At 42.1% G+C, this 15,594-nt stretch overlaps 1 protein-coding gene across 1 annotated transcript in view; it reads right to left on the minus strand.

Annotated features, from left to right (window-relative positions):
* fam49al (family with sequence similarity 49 member A, like) overlaps window positions 1–9,870 on the minus strand; it is a 31,146-nt gene extending 21,276 nt beyond the window's left edge. Inside the window, exon 1 of the mRNA XM_035681137.1 lies at window positions 9,548–9,870. The gene's annotated coding sequence lies outside the window, so the exon portion shown is untranslated. The remainder of the gene's footprint in view (window positions 1–9,547) is intronic.
* Between the last annotated feature and the right edge of the window lie 5,724 nt (window positions 9,871–15,594).

Raw genomic sequence — 15,594 nt, forward strand, 5'->3', positions numbered from 1 at the left:
GGACACTGCACGCGGCGCGCGAGCTGTCCGCGGCTGTGAATACACGCCTCCGCCCGGCTTCCCATTCACAGAAGCCCTGGCCATCCAGATGGCCTCCATTCAGCAGCCAACCCCAGTGGCACAGAAAACAAGCATGAATAGCATCCGGATTGGCGTTCTTCACTATCTACATAGCATCTGCCTCGCCTTTCAAACCCAGTGGCATTGTGGAAGACCTGCATGAGAGCTCGGCCTATTTGCAAGGCTAGCTTAAATTTACCACAAACCCTGAACACACCCACCCTTTTTTTTTTTTTGCTGTGGATGTTCATTCAAAAAAGCGATTCATTCAATTCTTTTATAGTTGTCTTTCTCTGCTTGGATGTCCTTAATCCCCCGGCAAAGAGCGACAACACGAGGCTTTTTAGGCGAGATAAATCCAGCAATCCATATGGTTGTAGACCTCACATTCTTACTATGTAAACACTCACACAACACACACCTGTGTACACAGAGACCGCTGCACTTAATTATCTTACGCTCCAACATGAAATCGGGTTTTTACAGTCTATTCTCGATGGTTTTGATAATCACAGATAGATAAAGCCTCGCTGCACCCAGTCCCTCCTGAGGACCCTATATGAAACAAGTTTTTTAGATAAGACTTTACTGATTCTCACACACACACACACACTGGCTGAGTCTGGGTCCAGCGCAGCGCACGGTGCCTCATGAAAGGGCGATTGCAAATGAGCATTGTGATTCTGTGCTGCAAGTCTCACAAAGAAAAAGGGGAGGATAGAGTGAGAGACAGAGAAAATGACAGAGAGAGGGAGGGCATGTTTAAGCTGCACTTGAATCCATTTTCATTGTGTAACACACTTCAGTGTGATAATTTTTTTGATTGAAATGAAGAAGTGGGGCAGCAACTGAGGGATTTCATGGCTTATTTGCTCAGAGGTGGATAAAGACCAAGCTCTAATGTCTCCATTGTGTAGATATTACTGAAGGTTTATATCCAATAAGTGCATTTGTTAAAGTATCCTGTTTGTCAAGTTGTCTAACATCAGATTCTTTGTAATAAAATACATTTTCTATGCTGTGTTTTCTTTCTTTTCTCCACCACAGATTAACATATTCCTTATATTTAATGTAGTCATTAATATTTGAATGCCAAAATTTGGCTCTGGGGCGTTTTAAACCTTGGAAAAGGCAGAGTTGGATAAATAACAGCCTTGAATTTTAATATTAAGAGTTGTTTCCTCTCTGAGCTTTGGCTTTCAGAGGATGGATGGGTGTACAGTGAGCTCTTAGTTATCTTTATTTGTGATGTGGGATGCCAATTAGCTGCTATCAAAGAGAGTGTTGTAGGCTTTTAAGGGTCTACACACTGGCATGGGGGCTTCTGACTTGTGTACGTGCTTATGTGTGTGTTACTGTCATTGCTGTGAGTATTGTTGCACCCCCCTTTCCTTGTCCTTCCCTGACCCCCTGTAATCTGTAAACAAAGAGAGAAGCGATATACGTCTGTACAGCCAGCCACTCTTTGTCCCTGACTGCTTACACACTGCTTTATATCGGTCAGGACAGTGTGTGTATGAGTGTGTATTTACGTTAATTTCATTAGGAGAAAAATTAAATTTAATTGAGTTGAATTGATTTAAATGGAGTTGAATTTTATTGTGTATGCAGACGGCTGTACGTACAGTTTGTGTGTGTGCATACTCACCTGAAATTGAATTGAATTAATTTGGTTTGCATTGAGCTGCTTTAAATTGAACTAAACGTTTGTGTGTGTGTGTGTGTGTGTGTGTGTGTATGTGTGTGTGTGTGTTTTGAGAGAGAGAGAGAGAGAGAGAGAGTAAAACAGAGAGTGAGCGTCAAGGACTACTATAAAACAGTACATAAAGACAGTTTGAACTTAACTCCCTGGCGTCTTGCTATCTTGTGATTGTCCCTTTCTCCTTCAACTCTCCTTCACTCTTTCAGTCCATTCATTGTCCGTCTGGCTGTCTGTCTGTCCACTTTCTCGGCCTGTGCACGTCAGTCAGCCACTGTTCTCTCTGGGAATGTTTTGGTATATGTCTAAAGCACCAGGCGACCCTACTTCAAATTCTTAGCAGGTTTTGAGTTACAGCATGTACACACTAGAAAAAAACTGCATATTAAAATGCTTGTGGTGATGTTGCGCATTATTTTATCTCAATGGAAACAGAGAATAGTAACTGATCAATACTATCATATCCCCTAAAAAAAAGCTTTCTCGTAATGTATAAAAACCCTCCCAAAAAATATAAACAGCCCCTCCAAAAAACCCTAAAACAATTTCAATTTCAACAAACAAAGCTAATTACCATAAAATGGCAACATGCTTAGACGAGGACGACACAGAAGTACAGGTTGTTGTAAGTTGACTTAAAAATAGCAGCTCTTAAATTAGTATACCAAGAAAACCCTTCAGTTTTATGCTCCTAGCAACCAATATCACAGCACCCGTGTTTAATGAAAATCTACAAAAAAATCATGTTGGAGAGAATAATGGAGTGAAAAGCAATGGGCTACTAAGTCTGATTATTAGGCTGTAAAGTTTAGTAATGTTTTTGAATATTAGTGTAGTCAGCATACTGTAATAATGTATTTAGCATCATACATATTATAACTATGTAGTGTAGTGTGGAAACACAGCATGTATCTTGACCCCCTGGCTCCAGCACATGACCACAGAGAATGAATGAATGGGGTAACCTCTGACCCCGGCGTGACCTAGAATCTATATTCAGCTTGTTGTTGAAGACATCGACACTCTACATACCAGGGAGAGCCAGCATGTCCTTGACGGAGGCGATGCTCCATCACACTGTGCTGCAGTGTGTCTCACATGGCAGCAGATGCAAAGTTACACTACTCCCTGTCCCACTGGGAGGGGCAGAATAGCAGCAGCAGCTCTCAAATATAGGAAATTGGCTGCAATGTAAGGTATGGGCTCAAGCTGACGCAGGGAAAAAAATAATTGATGGAACAGAATGAGAATGAACGAAAAAAAAAAAAAAAGGTGATTTGGGACGTGTTGGTGGATCCCTGGTGGGAAAGTTTGAGATCTTGGCAGTTTTTGTGGTTTATTTCTGTCCAGTGATTTTCTTTTGAGTTACAGTCATATTATTTCTTTGTTGTTTGATGCAAATACAGTAGATAATTCCTCACTGACTCAAGCTGAACTAATTAGTAAGCATGTGTGTCTGTTCATGTGCACAAAAAGAATCTATGTGAATAGTTTCACAGGCCGGATCAAACGCAGGCATGGTTGCCAGCATCCCAGTATGCCCACGGCAGATCTGGCATTATACACATATGAACAAACACACACAGGAACAGAGAGCAACATACAGAGATGATACTAAAAGGAGAATTTACAGCCCCACATTAGCTCCACCCTCCTTGGTTACTTGGTTACTCTTGCTAGGCCTGTCAAGCCGTTTACAATTATAACCTATCATACTATTTTAGTATTTCTGAACATCACTTTTCTGGGCCAATAGGACAGTTGTTATCATATTATATCCTAGCTAGCTAATTCACTTTGATACAACCCGGTTTAATTTACAGATTATTAAATCAATGCTTTATTGTGGTATTTTCCAAAAAAATATATGTAATTTTTAAAACCAAAAGGCTTTGAATGATGACAAATTGAAGTGTTTGGCAAATGTGTTGCTATCTCGGGTAACGTTGGCTAGGGTTTCTGGAGTGTAAAGCAGGACAGAGCCGCTAATGTTAACTAGCCTTAACTCTAACAAAGCATCATGCAGGACTCTCACCAGTGTAGTTAGGAACTACACAATGGATGTTCCATTCTAACGTAACGTGGAACCCTACAAAATAATGTCGTTTATTAATGATTTGTTGCTTACATTCATAAACAAACTTACTTAGCTAACATGGTAACATAATCCATGCCACTTCAACTCTTGTGTTTTTTGGTTTTGGAAAGGCTTGCAACATCCTTTGGATGAGGACTGGTCTTACTACACCTTGACTAAACTATGATTGGAGAATTCCTAACAAGGCCAACACACTCCCCATCAACACAAAATGCACTTCATTCATCTGAGATAGTAAAACTGTTTGTCTCGCATGTAGCCTGAGAGTATTTACCTTGAGCCTCAGTAACCAAACAATTGGTTAAATAATCCAGCAGAACTTATTAAGAGAGCTGGAGCCTTGATTGAGATACCATCGCTAAGTAGATAATTTGCCTGTTCACTTATTACGCACTAATTGCAATACTGTCTCACTCCCTCTCCTCCTGCTCTGCTTTCTTTAGCCTTCCATCGGCCTAAATTGGCTTCACCTTCCCACTGAATTGGGGATATTGATCTTAAATATGACCAGAGGGTGGGCATTTGGGCTGTTCATCGACGTTGGTGGACAGCAATTGATCTGATCGACAGACAACAGGCCATGATACTGTAGGAAGTCCTCAGAGAGCAGATCTGAAGTAATCTGATTCCATCCAGAAACTCACCATCTCCTCTTTTATTGCCATATAGAGAGTTAGACAAGCCAAGTCATGTCCGGTTAGAAGTAGACTCACAGAGTCATGAGAGTATTCACTGTGTGCCCTTCTCTGTGTCTTACTGGATATAATATCACACATTCAGAGACTTTCAGCAGGGCACTCGTAACAAGGATGATAACAGAGTTTAATAAGACTTTTCAGTTCTCTCCAAAAGTGCCATCCAACATTGAGAGTTAGGTAATATGATCTAAGACTTATCAGATCTTGGCTCCCTTGTCACTGTGAATTAAATCACTGTCTCCTAAATCTATTTTCTCACTGATTCAGTGGGTTACTTCATAGATATGTGTTAAATTAAACAGTCCCTCAATTTGGAACTTGTTAGGCAAGTGTTGCGTCTTAAGTCTCCTCTTTAAAAAAAAAAGTGAAATGGCGAATTAGAGAATTTAATTTTCCGTTAAATAACCATTTCTTGAAGTGTTTTATTGTGAACTTTAAAGGATCCGTGTTCCTCTTTGTTTCAAAATACTAACAGAAGTGCACAGGAAACAAGTGACATTACCTTACCAAGCAGAATTCGACATTTTTGGAATACACTTATTTGCCTTCTTGCCGAGAATTAGGTCAATACATTGTTGCCACTCTCATGTATGTACAGTAAATATGAATTTGTTTACCGACAGCTTGAAAGCTCACTAATTAACACGTTATAAAGTTATAAGTGTAAAACGTCTTTGCTATGAGGTAGCCAGGCAACCAGCATAGACTTCAGGAAGTTACTGTTCATGGCCAAGAAATAGTTTGGCACATAAGTCCGCTCTGAAAGGACAACTTGTTTTTACATTTACTTCTTTGTACAGATTAAACAAACAAAATTTGTTAATTAGTGAGCTTCAGAGGTGCTGGTTGGAGTTATCTTTGGACAGAGCCAGGCTAGCTGTTTTCATCTGTTTCCAGTCAGCTAAGCTAACTGGCTGCTAGCTGAAGTTTTATGAGAGTGAAATGAATCTTCTTATCTAACTCACTGAAAGAAAAAGAAAATATGTGCATTTCCCATAATATTGCAATATTGTCTAAAGAAACCTAAGATTGTAATACTGGATTTCTGCATGGGTATTGTCTGCAGATCTCTGACCCAAAGTTGTAGTCAGTATACTTAGATAGATATAAACGTCCCTATCTGAATCCTTTCGCAACCACCCTACACACCCTCTGCCACACGACCCTTTTCCCCTTTAACAGGATCATCTCTGATCTAAGGGAATAATCCCTAATTTCTGACAATACTGGTTTAAAAACGACGATTACCACGTGGAGACGGATCACATCTCAAATTCTACATTTATTTCAGCCCTGGCAGCATAGAGGTCTAATCCAACTTCTGAACTCCAGTAAACAACAAAAGGGACATCAACAGCAAGCATGAAACCTTGTGACAGATGCTTTAATGACAGATGTTACCGCTGGACAGAGGGTCGGTCAGTCAACAAGATTAAGGGTGTTTAGCTAAAATGTGGATTATCAGGCATTTTAGAGGAATTCAGCTGAGCCACATGGAGAAACATATGGATGATGTTGTGTTTTAATCAAAGGATTGAATGCTTGGTTGTCCAAACACTTGTTTCTTGTGTCATAATGTATCACTGGAAGTCTGAGCATTAAGAGCATTAATCCACCGTCACATTATTGTTGCTGTTGTGGTGAGGATGTAAAAATACAGGATGTTCACGGAAGGCTTAGGTTTAAAAAAGCACGGATCTTTCACAAAATTAAATTATGGCTTGGTCAAAAAGCAACACAGCTGTAGAAATTGCATATAATGATAGGAACAAGATATTTACACTCCTGCTTCAGCAAACGATGCAGGAAGCAGCGAAGGTCTGTGTGTCTGTAACATTCATTTTGATGGTACACTCCAGGCTTTAAAATGCTCTTCCAGACTGTCCTATTAGCATCTATTCAGTGTCAAAATGTTTTGACAAAACACTTTATCAGGCGTGAACCATGACACTTTGGAGTAGCTGCACACATTTCCATGTCAGTGTACCTGTCACTCATCTGCTTTCTTCATAGACTGTCAGTTGACGTTATGCTGCGGTTTCAGCCATGTCTAGTTCAGTGAAGGCTGGGGAAGATCATTGCACACCATTACACCTGATGAGTTGTGTTGACAGTGCTTCGCAGGTGATAAATATTGAGAGATGCAGCAAAGAAGACAAACATTACCCTTCCTTTTTTCCTTTGCTCTCCTTTTTTCATGCATTCTAACCTTACATACCCCTATCCTCTATCCCTGGTCCCTGAACATGCAATAACCAGAGCCATAAGATTACATACATCTGTAGTGCGAAATGTATCTCATCATGGGAAATGTTGTGAACTTGGGGGTAATTGCAGTGATAACATGAATGCATGGCTCAAATAACTGCGCATATTGTCGAGGAGAAAAGGTTGACATACATATGGTGATAATAATATAAATAATATAAAGAGAGCCTCCTCCGCCATGACACCCCAACCCCCATTCCTGTCTTCCACCTTGTCAAACCTGATAATCCTGACACATGCTAAGGCAACCTAATAAGATACTGCATTTCATATGGACAGAGGAAATGGGACATTGTGAGACACACAGTACACTAATCCCCTGCAAGACAGCAGGACAGAATGGTTGTGCAGTGCTGGAAGACACTGCCACAAGCTGTCAACAGCATTTCGCGGTGAGCTTTTTGACTAGACGAGGGTGAGGGAAGTGACAGAATGTACCGAGGTGATGAAGACTGATTGGAAGGGCTCGGAAGGAAAGAAATACTGAGAGCAGCGACGAATTAATGCATTAATGACTGAGCGGGCGAGATGAACAGAGAGAATGCTCAAGGAGGGATACTGACAGACAGAAAAAACGAGAGAGAAGAGAAGTGGGGTGTGAGACAAAGAGTGACAGAGAAGGAGAGAGGAGGAAATGCAGACGGGCATGTTTCTATGGGCGCTCAGGAAAGATTTGGGGTGAGGGAATCTTGCATCATCGTGGCAGGCCAATGAAAAGGCTCGGTTAAAATGTTCAAAGGGAGTGTCCTAGCAACAGCGGAGTAAATACCATAGCAGCCACCATTCCATCTTAGACTGAAAAAAACCTATACACGCACACACACAAACACACAATGGTTAACACACTGGTGTACTCAGAGCACACACACGTTTCAGTGCTCCTAGCTGTTTATTCATACATGTAAATGAGTTATAATCTCCATATTGTGATTCATGACCGTACAGTGCACATCACAACCTATATATCACTCAGTGAGGAAGCATGTTTCAAATGGCTTTAATAAATTATGCAAAGAATTAAACATATATTTTCTCTATCTATAGATACATATAGACATTTTAAAAGATGAGTGAGATTTAGTACTATGAATGATTTTAGATGGCTGTGTGCATATGAAAAGTACTGGTATGTGTACAACATGTGCTAATATATATACAGTATATGCATTTAGGGCTATTGGTGGATGGTCTATGTATAGATATATTGTTCAAAAAGAGAGGACAAACTTGCATATTGTGTGATTTATATTGTGACATAAGATACTGACACTGCAACATGACCTCCTTGTACACCAAATTATCGTGTGTTGGTGTGTGTGTGTGTGTGTGTGTGTGTGTGTGTGTGTGTGTGTCAGTCATAAAAGACAACATGGCAGTAACTCATCATTTAATCTACTCATATGGATTATAACCAGAGTCAGTAGATTACAGAAGGATAGACAGGGCCCAGATCTTTCAATTACACACCTCTGCTGTCTGTTTCTCCCTCTCCACCCACCTATACACACTCAAACACACACAGTTCTTCATCATGCTTTCTCTTTCTTTCTCTTACTATTCATCCATCACTCCATCCACATCACTGCTCATCACCTTCTCCCCTGCACACACAAAGACCTGCAGAGTCACACGGTAGCACGGTAGGTAGCTTCACCCATTCTGCTCTCCTTCTCTGTCCAACAACCTCACATACACCCTTCCCTCCACAAGATTTCTTTCCACATTTGAAAGAACGAAACAGTCCTGAAAAGCCTTAGCCCTCATTCATTTATCCCTCCATTCAGTTTTTTCCTCTCTCCCTCCCTCTCTCCCTCCTTCCTTCCCTCCTCCCTGTTCTCTACTCCAGTCGCATGCACCCACCCCTTCTGATCAGCAGTGCAATCTGGGGCTATTGTTTTTAGCAGGCTGTTTGCAGGGACGTCTTGCACAAGCACACACATACACCTCAAACACCTACCTCCCTGTAGAAAATTGAGTGCCTTCTGTAGTGATGCTAACATTTCCTGATATAATTCATGTTGGATAATGGAGCTAAATTAGCGAAAAGGTGTGCTTGACATGCAATTTATCCACATTGTTCACAGAACTGCATCAACGTGATAATGATGCATGTGCTGTGATGGTTCTAGGTCACGTATGCCCTGTGACCAAACATCCATCACTGAAATGTACACACATTAACACACACACAAGCATATTTGGACTCCATGTTCGCCAGATGGAATCCTGCTAATGCACAGAGGAAGAATATCTTTGCTGAAGTGTGTGTGTAGACGTGTGTGTGACTGTGGCAGTGACCGTGCCGCTCTAGCTAAGCACTGCAGTGAAAGAGGACAAGCCCCAGTTGACCAGCCCCACGGGGGTTTGATGTGGTCGGGCCAAATTCAATGCTCCCTCCCTCCCTACCCCCAGGATCCTGACCCATGCTTGTTCTCCACATCCAGCCCTTCTACCCACAGGCACTAGCACCATCCCTCAGCCAAAGAAACCCCTCAAAAACCAAGCACCAGTCTACTACCAGGCTCCGTCTAGCATCTAACCCACATCCATCCTCCAGCCTCAGCCTCCTCCTTCAGCAAAGCCAGCTCACAGCCTCTCTTCTCTTTAGGTGCAGGGTGGGACTGTAATGCCCCCCTTCCCATCGGTTGGAGCTAAATGGACAGAGCGATGGTGAGAGGTAAAATCAAGAGGAAAAACATAAAGAGAGTGTTGTGCTCAGCTTACCGGCTGGGCGTGCAGGAGGGGAGGATGATGCCTCTGACTCTGCTCTTCCTTCCTCCTTTCTGGACCGAGGTGAAACACAGATGGATGCAGCAAACAAAAGAGGAGGACAGAAAGAGCCAAAATACAGACACCAGCGGCTGGTGGCTTGTGAGAGAGTGAGGTGAGAAGAAAGACGACAGAGGATGCAAAAATAAAAAGAGGGAAAAGTCCTTGTGTTGCTTTTCTCCGTCTTCCTTGGAGAGACTCCTTTATCCTTGTGAGCCAGAGGGCTGTGGATTCACCTAAACACTGAGCACACGCACTGCCTCACGCCACACAGCCCTCCCTCTTCTCCTCTGCACTAAAGACAGCAGGCTGTTGTCCTATGAGAAACATAAACGCTATTGGTTCCCACCCCATTCCCCTCTCCCCTACATCCTCGCTCACAAAGACCCACACACCACCACAACCACACACACGCACACACCAACAGTACACACTCACACATTCAAGCAACCAAAACACCCCCTTCCCCCTTTAACTTAAACCATCCTCCCAACCTAGCCCCTGCTGGGCCAAATTACACGAGCGGAGGGGGCCAACTAACATTTGGTTGTGGTTTTGTGTGTGTGTTCGGTGCTGGGTGTGGGGTTGTGCGCTGGCTGTGGTGTGTGGTGTGGTGTGTGGGTGGGCTGCAAGAGTTATTATTGTGTTTTGACATTGCCTTTCCCAAGCCAAGCAGAGGTGACCTTTATTTCTGTCCCACACGGTTTGAACAGTTGAATCCAATGGTGGAGCTTAAGGATGTGGCAGCAGGGTTATTTTTGGCCAACCACTGCGTGGTGGTGACCTGCCCGAGCATTCCATTCTGCCTACTGTGGCCTGCAGAAGGAGGTGAAATTTCCGCAATTATTTGGTGGTTAATATTGTTGATGTTGAGGCTTTTATATCTTACTGTAAAACCGAACACGCTCAAAGCAGCTATGGCATAAATAGAAGGCCTGGCATTTATGAACGTTTCCACTGTAAACAGGTTATAGGTAACTACGTTTTGAGTGTGTGTTTGTGTGTGTGCGTGTGTGTGTGTGTGTGTGTGTGTGTGTGTCCTTTTGGTATGGTGAAAACTCCCGTTAGGACTCTTACTTCAGGGTCGCAGCCTGGACGAAAGGGTATGGTTAAATGAGCCGTGGCTAAATTGTCACTCTGTGTACATTTGTGTGTGTGTGTGTGTGTGTGTGTATGTGTGGGTTTGGTTGGTGGTGGTGGGGGTGTAGAATGTCTATTGTCTGGTGGTCTTGTACCCAGACCAGTGCTTATGGCATCCCACCCGGGGGAGTGGAGCAGAGTAAAAGAGCTGAAGACCAAATGTTGCCATGCAATACTCAGCCACAGTTTGTGTAACAGCTAAATGGCAGAATCAGGTTAGGAGGACCTGGTGCCTTTCTATAATCCTATTACTAAGGGTATTTGGGGGAAGTGAGAAGAGTCCAGTCGATGAACTCTTCCCACTGTGACCATTATTAATATCTGAACAGGTAGTTGGGTCAAATGAGCTCAAGCAGACACTTTCCATCTGAATATGACACACTTAAACATGCAATCCAACTACAAAGTCCTTCACAATTACCTTTGCCTCCTATTCACGTCTACTGATGGAAAATGGCGTAAAAAAGAAGTAGCCTACAAATTCAAGGTTCATAAAGAGTTAATGTGTGCTGAACCCTGATTTGGCCAGTCAAAAGAAAAATTGTTTGTAGGCCTCTGGCGGAAAAAAATCATCCACCATGGAAGCGTGTCTGTCACTAACACTGGACTGCACACAGCAGAGTAGAAAATAAGCAGACAGGCTGCAATGTACAACTGTCTATGTATAATGATTTGCTTTATATATAATTCTAGTAGCTAATAATACCACCACTTTTATAGCTGAGTGGTGGTATTATCTACAGTAGTAGTGTCTATATCATTGTCATATTTCTTTTAGTCATTGAAAACAACTCATACACACATGCTCTGCCTAACCTAAATGAAAAGCAGAGTTTAATGTCTAACAATAAATATGGGTCTTCCTGTTTTTGTGGCCATGTCTGAGAAGCGGTACTGCTACTTTCACATTGCCAAACTTTGTCCCGCATCGCTAGACCTCAGATAGGCAGCTCGTAATCACATGCAACCATTAAATGTAGTTTTGCTTTCACCTCAACTTCCCTATCATAATTCTTTATTAACACTGCAGATATGATCATGTAATTGGAAAAGTAAGCAGAATTAATTCAATACGGCTCAAACCATGTTATAGTGAGAAGAAAAAAACATATGTTACAGTGTTTTTTAGTTACTGCATATACATACATACATGTTTGAGCATTATCGTCTCCAGGCGTTAGAGTAGACTCCATATACCAGAATGCAGCTGTGCCATGTGTAGTCCATCACAGAGGAAGAGACGCACAGAAACATGAAAGTGGTGCTGCAGTGGCTGACACCCTGCTGTCAGCTGGCAGCTGAGCGCCACAAAGATAAAGGGGAAGTTGATAAGATAATAAAGGTAAAGGCAGAACAGAAAGAACACTGAGCATTCATCATTTTGTAGAGATGTGAGAGAGTGCTTAAGCTTTTTATTTAACACGTGCTGGGACAATAGTCTTTTTCCACAGGGGTGTCAGATGAGGCTGGGGAACGGAGGAGAACCAGCGTCACTGACTTCTCACAAGTCACTTTTCACAAGTCACTGAAGCTGATTATGTGGGAGCTTATTATGAAACGGGTGTGAGACTTATTATACTGATGCACACCTCAGTCTGTTAGGATGTTGCTGTATCTGGTTCCCCAAATGGGAAATGAGTCAGTCAGGTAAACAAATGTTTTCAAGCAGACAAAAAATCTTAAATACCATCTCTTAAAAGCATTAAAAGCAAAACGTTTTTGCCCATCCACCCCCACGCCCATGAGTTATACAGTTTGTCTTATTCAACATCACTTTTTACAAATATATTAAAAATGTTCAACAAAAAAGATTTAGTAGGTTTGCACCCATCTGTAGAGTGAACAGGTGCTGCTGCAGGTCCTGAGGATATATCCTGAAATTCGAGGCTTCGGCAGCACACAAACGGTGGCATCTGTTGGTTTGAGTGCACAGCAGTTTAAACATGATGGCCTAGGATTCCTGCAGGGCGTTTCACTCATGACTGTGTGACCACACTGACTCATTGTCTTGTACCAGTACAATCAGTGTTGCCATTCTAATTTCTCCTTTTGAAAATGACTCCAACATAGACTGACATCATTTATTAACTCAGTGCATCGGGATCTGGAAGGCTTTCAAACAATGAAATATTCCAGTTTCACAGTTGTAGCAAGCACCGCAACCCCTAATGAGTCAAATATGCACAGGACCAGATGTTCTTTTTGAAACAAGAGAGAGGGCGGTGAGTTTTGCCTGTTGTCTGTGAATAAACATTTTCTTTGATGTGGGGCCTTGTATTGAACCCTCCTGACCAGCTGAACTCTGGCCAGAAGATAAATTGTTCATGTCTCACCACACCGTGAAATTCACACCAGTGTCTTTCTGTGTGCGTATCTGTGTCTTTGTGTGTACTAGATTTAACAGCAGATACTGCAGACACCGGTTGAGACACATGATCGTCACCTGATCCGTGTGCATTGCTCTGAAAGACGCCGGCTCTGCAGTGAGGGAGACCAAAATGAAAAAAATAACTCGTATCCAAGGATACTGAGGGAGGATGGTGAGTAAGTCAATTTGCATAAGCTTTTAGGGAAAGTTTGTCTCCAGTGAAACCTACTGTATACAGTCCCTTAGTACATAAATATGAATTAACGACTGCTGAGCCATTCATTAATTTAAATTGCACAGAGGTTTTTTTTAATACTCTTTATCACTCTAAAATCTCATTTGACATCATATCAGCATTTTCAATTTGATCATCCGTATTAAATTGTAAGGCGAGAAAGGACATGCTTTCCTAGACCCAGCCTGCAATATGTGCAAGTGAAAGAAAGGTATGGAAGTCTTTTTTAACTGAAATATTAATAACCAAGCATTATTGCCAACCAGCACCAGGTGGAACACCTTGGATTATTTATATAGTGTCTATTATTTTTTAGGTCAGTTGTCCTATTCTGCATGCCGTGTGAATGGCAGAGACTGCCTGTGGTGTGTGAGCCTGCCCTCAGATGAGTTTCGTCTTTATGAAGGCATGCTTTATGAATTATGAGGATAAGAAAAATGCACTGTACTGTTAAGGTGAAACACATTGAAAGAGCAACTAGGGGTGAGGAAATCAAAGTAGAGGACACCTATTTCAGGAGGATTTTATACGGAAATGTCATATTTTAAAGCCAAAGGGAAGTCTTGAATTTGGAAGACTTAATTATCAGCAGTAGATGGTTTGATGAAACAGGATATCTTTATTAAGTAGGTTTCCATTAAAGTGAGATTTTGAACAACAATCATTGTAATCACAAGTGACAATTTCAAGGTAATGGAAAATGCCAGAACACATAGTGGTAGCACAAGAAAAGAAGTGCTTGACTCACTAGAGTGGATTAAGCAGTTATAAGTGCCTAAATGTTGCTAACATTATCCACCATAAGCTACTGGTCATACCAGACCCAGAAAGATTGTATCAGCAAGACCCCTGTATGTATATCAAATTGAGGAAGGATGTGTTTTATTGCTTAGCATTAGTTCTTTGTACTTTAGTATGCGGAAGAATTGTTACAGCTGTCACTGTCCATCCATGTGACCTTTGACATCCACACTCAAGCTGTTAAAACCAAAACAATTCTAGTCACATGGTGGCTGCTCTTCTCCTGACTAGTTTAATTACATCATATGGTTCGTTGATCAGATTGGTTGATTCGCCTGTGATAGACGATGATAGAGTGTTCATCCAATCTCCTGCCAAGTGCTCGCCCTTTTTTTGAAACAGTTTCCGAAATTCCTAGATGGATAATCTGGCGCAGTGATGTTAAATACATCAAAATATTCAACTGAAATCTTCAGGTTTACTGCGTTAATCATACTCAGTTCAAGGGGAACTGATTTTACAGACAGTTTACAGGTCTTGGGGAGTACTGCTGCATATGTGATTAAGTTGTATAAAACCCTTTGTGTCTCCAGGGAAGGGAGCTTCGTGAAGTCTAATAATTGCCTCAAGTAATGTCACTTGAGTCAGCATTGTTTGGGGCTGAAGACTACAAGTCTAAAAATGAAAAAGATCTTGGGGTGTTGAGTAAGAAAGAAGTGAGCTTACCAGACCTCTGTAGCCCACTCCTCATCTCTGCATGAGGCGGCTCCAGGCTGCATTAGCTGGTATCAGCATAACACACCAGACTCACCAACCAAACTGTCGACATTTTAGTTGCGTTGGTGGTTGGAACAAGACGAATGTGTGGAACAAAAAAGACGATATCTCTAGTTCTGATTAATCACTTTTGAACCTTTTTTTACACTGTCCATCATTAGTCTGACAATGGGAGTGCAGTGCTACACTCTGAACATGGTGAACATGCTCAATAATCTGAAATCAATACTTATTTTGTATGACTAGGTTCACCCAGTCAAAGGGCGTCTCAATACTCTCATCAAAGAATGAAACATCTGAAGCCTGGACCAGTCACGTTGCACTACAGACGTCCGCACTGAAGCCCACACTCTCCCTCCATGACTCTCACCAGCTAAATGTTAGACTTCTATATCGATGAGTATGTGGGCAGCTGGTGAGCTGGCACCATGCAGACAACTCACAGCGTCAGAATCGAGAAAATTAGAGCTTTTATAAATGGATATTATCAGCGCGGACCAATGTTGGCTTTTGACATGGAAGGTAAATGTTGCTGGGAGGTGCTCTGTGTCTTTGTAACATTACCTCAACCTGACATAAACGCATCCCCACTCACGGAGACATTCACCTGCCTCTCCTCTCTCCAGTGTCCAGCCTCTCCTCTGTCGCCCCACATCTCCCTCCCCAGTGCCTATTTCTGTCATCTTATTTGGAGTCATTGACAGCAGAAGTGTGGTAGCTCGACAACCCCCCCCCCCCCCC

Source organism: Morone saxatilis, unplaced genomic scaffold (genome assembly GCF_004916995.1).
Source record: "Morone saxatilis isolate NCDOM2014 unplaced genomic scaffold, NCSU_SB_2.0 Contig9, whole genome shotgun sequence".
NCBI lineage: Eukaryota > Metazoa > Chordata > Actinopteri > Moronidae > Morone > Morone saxatilis.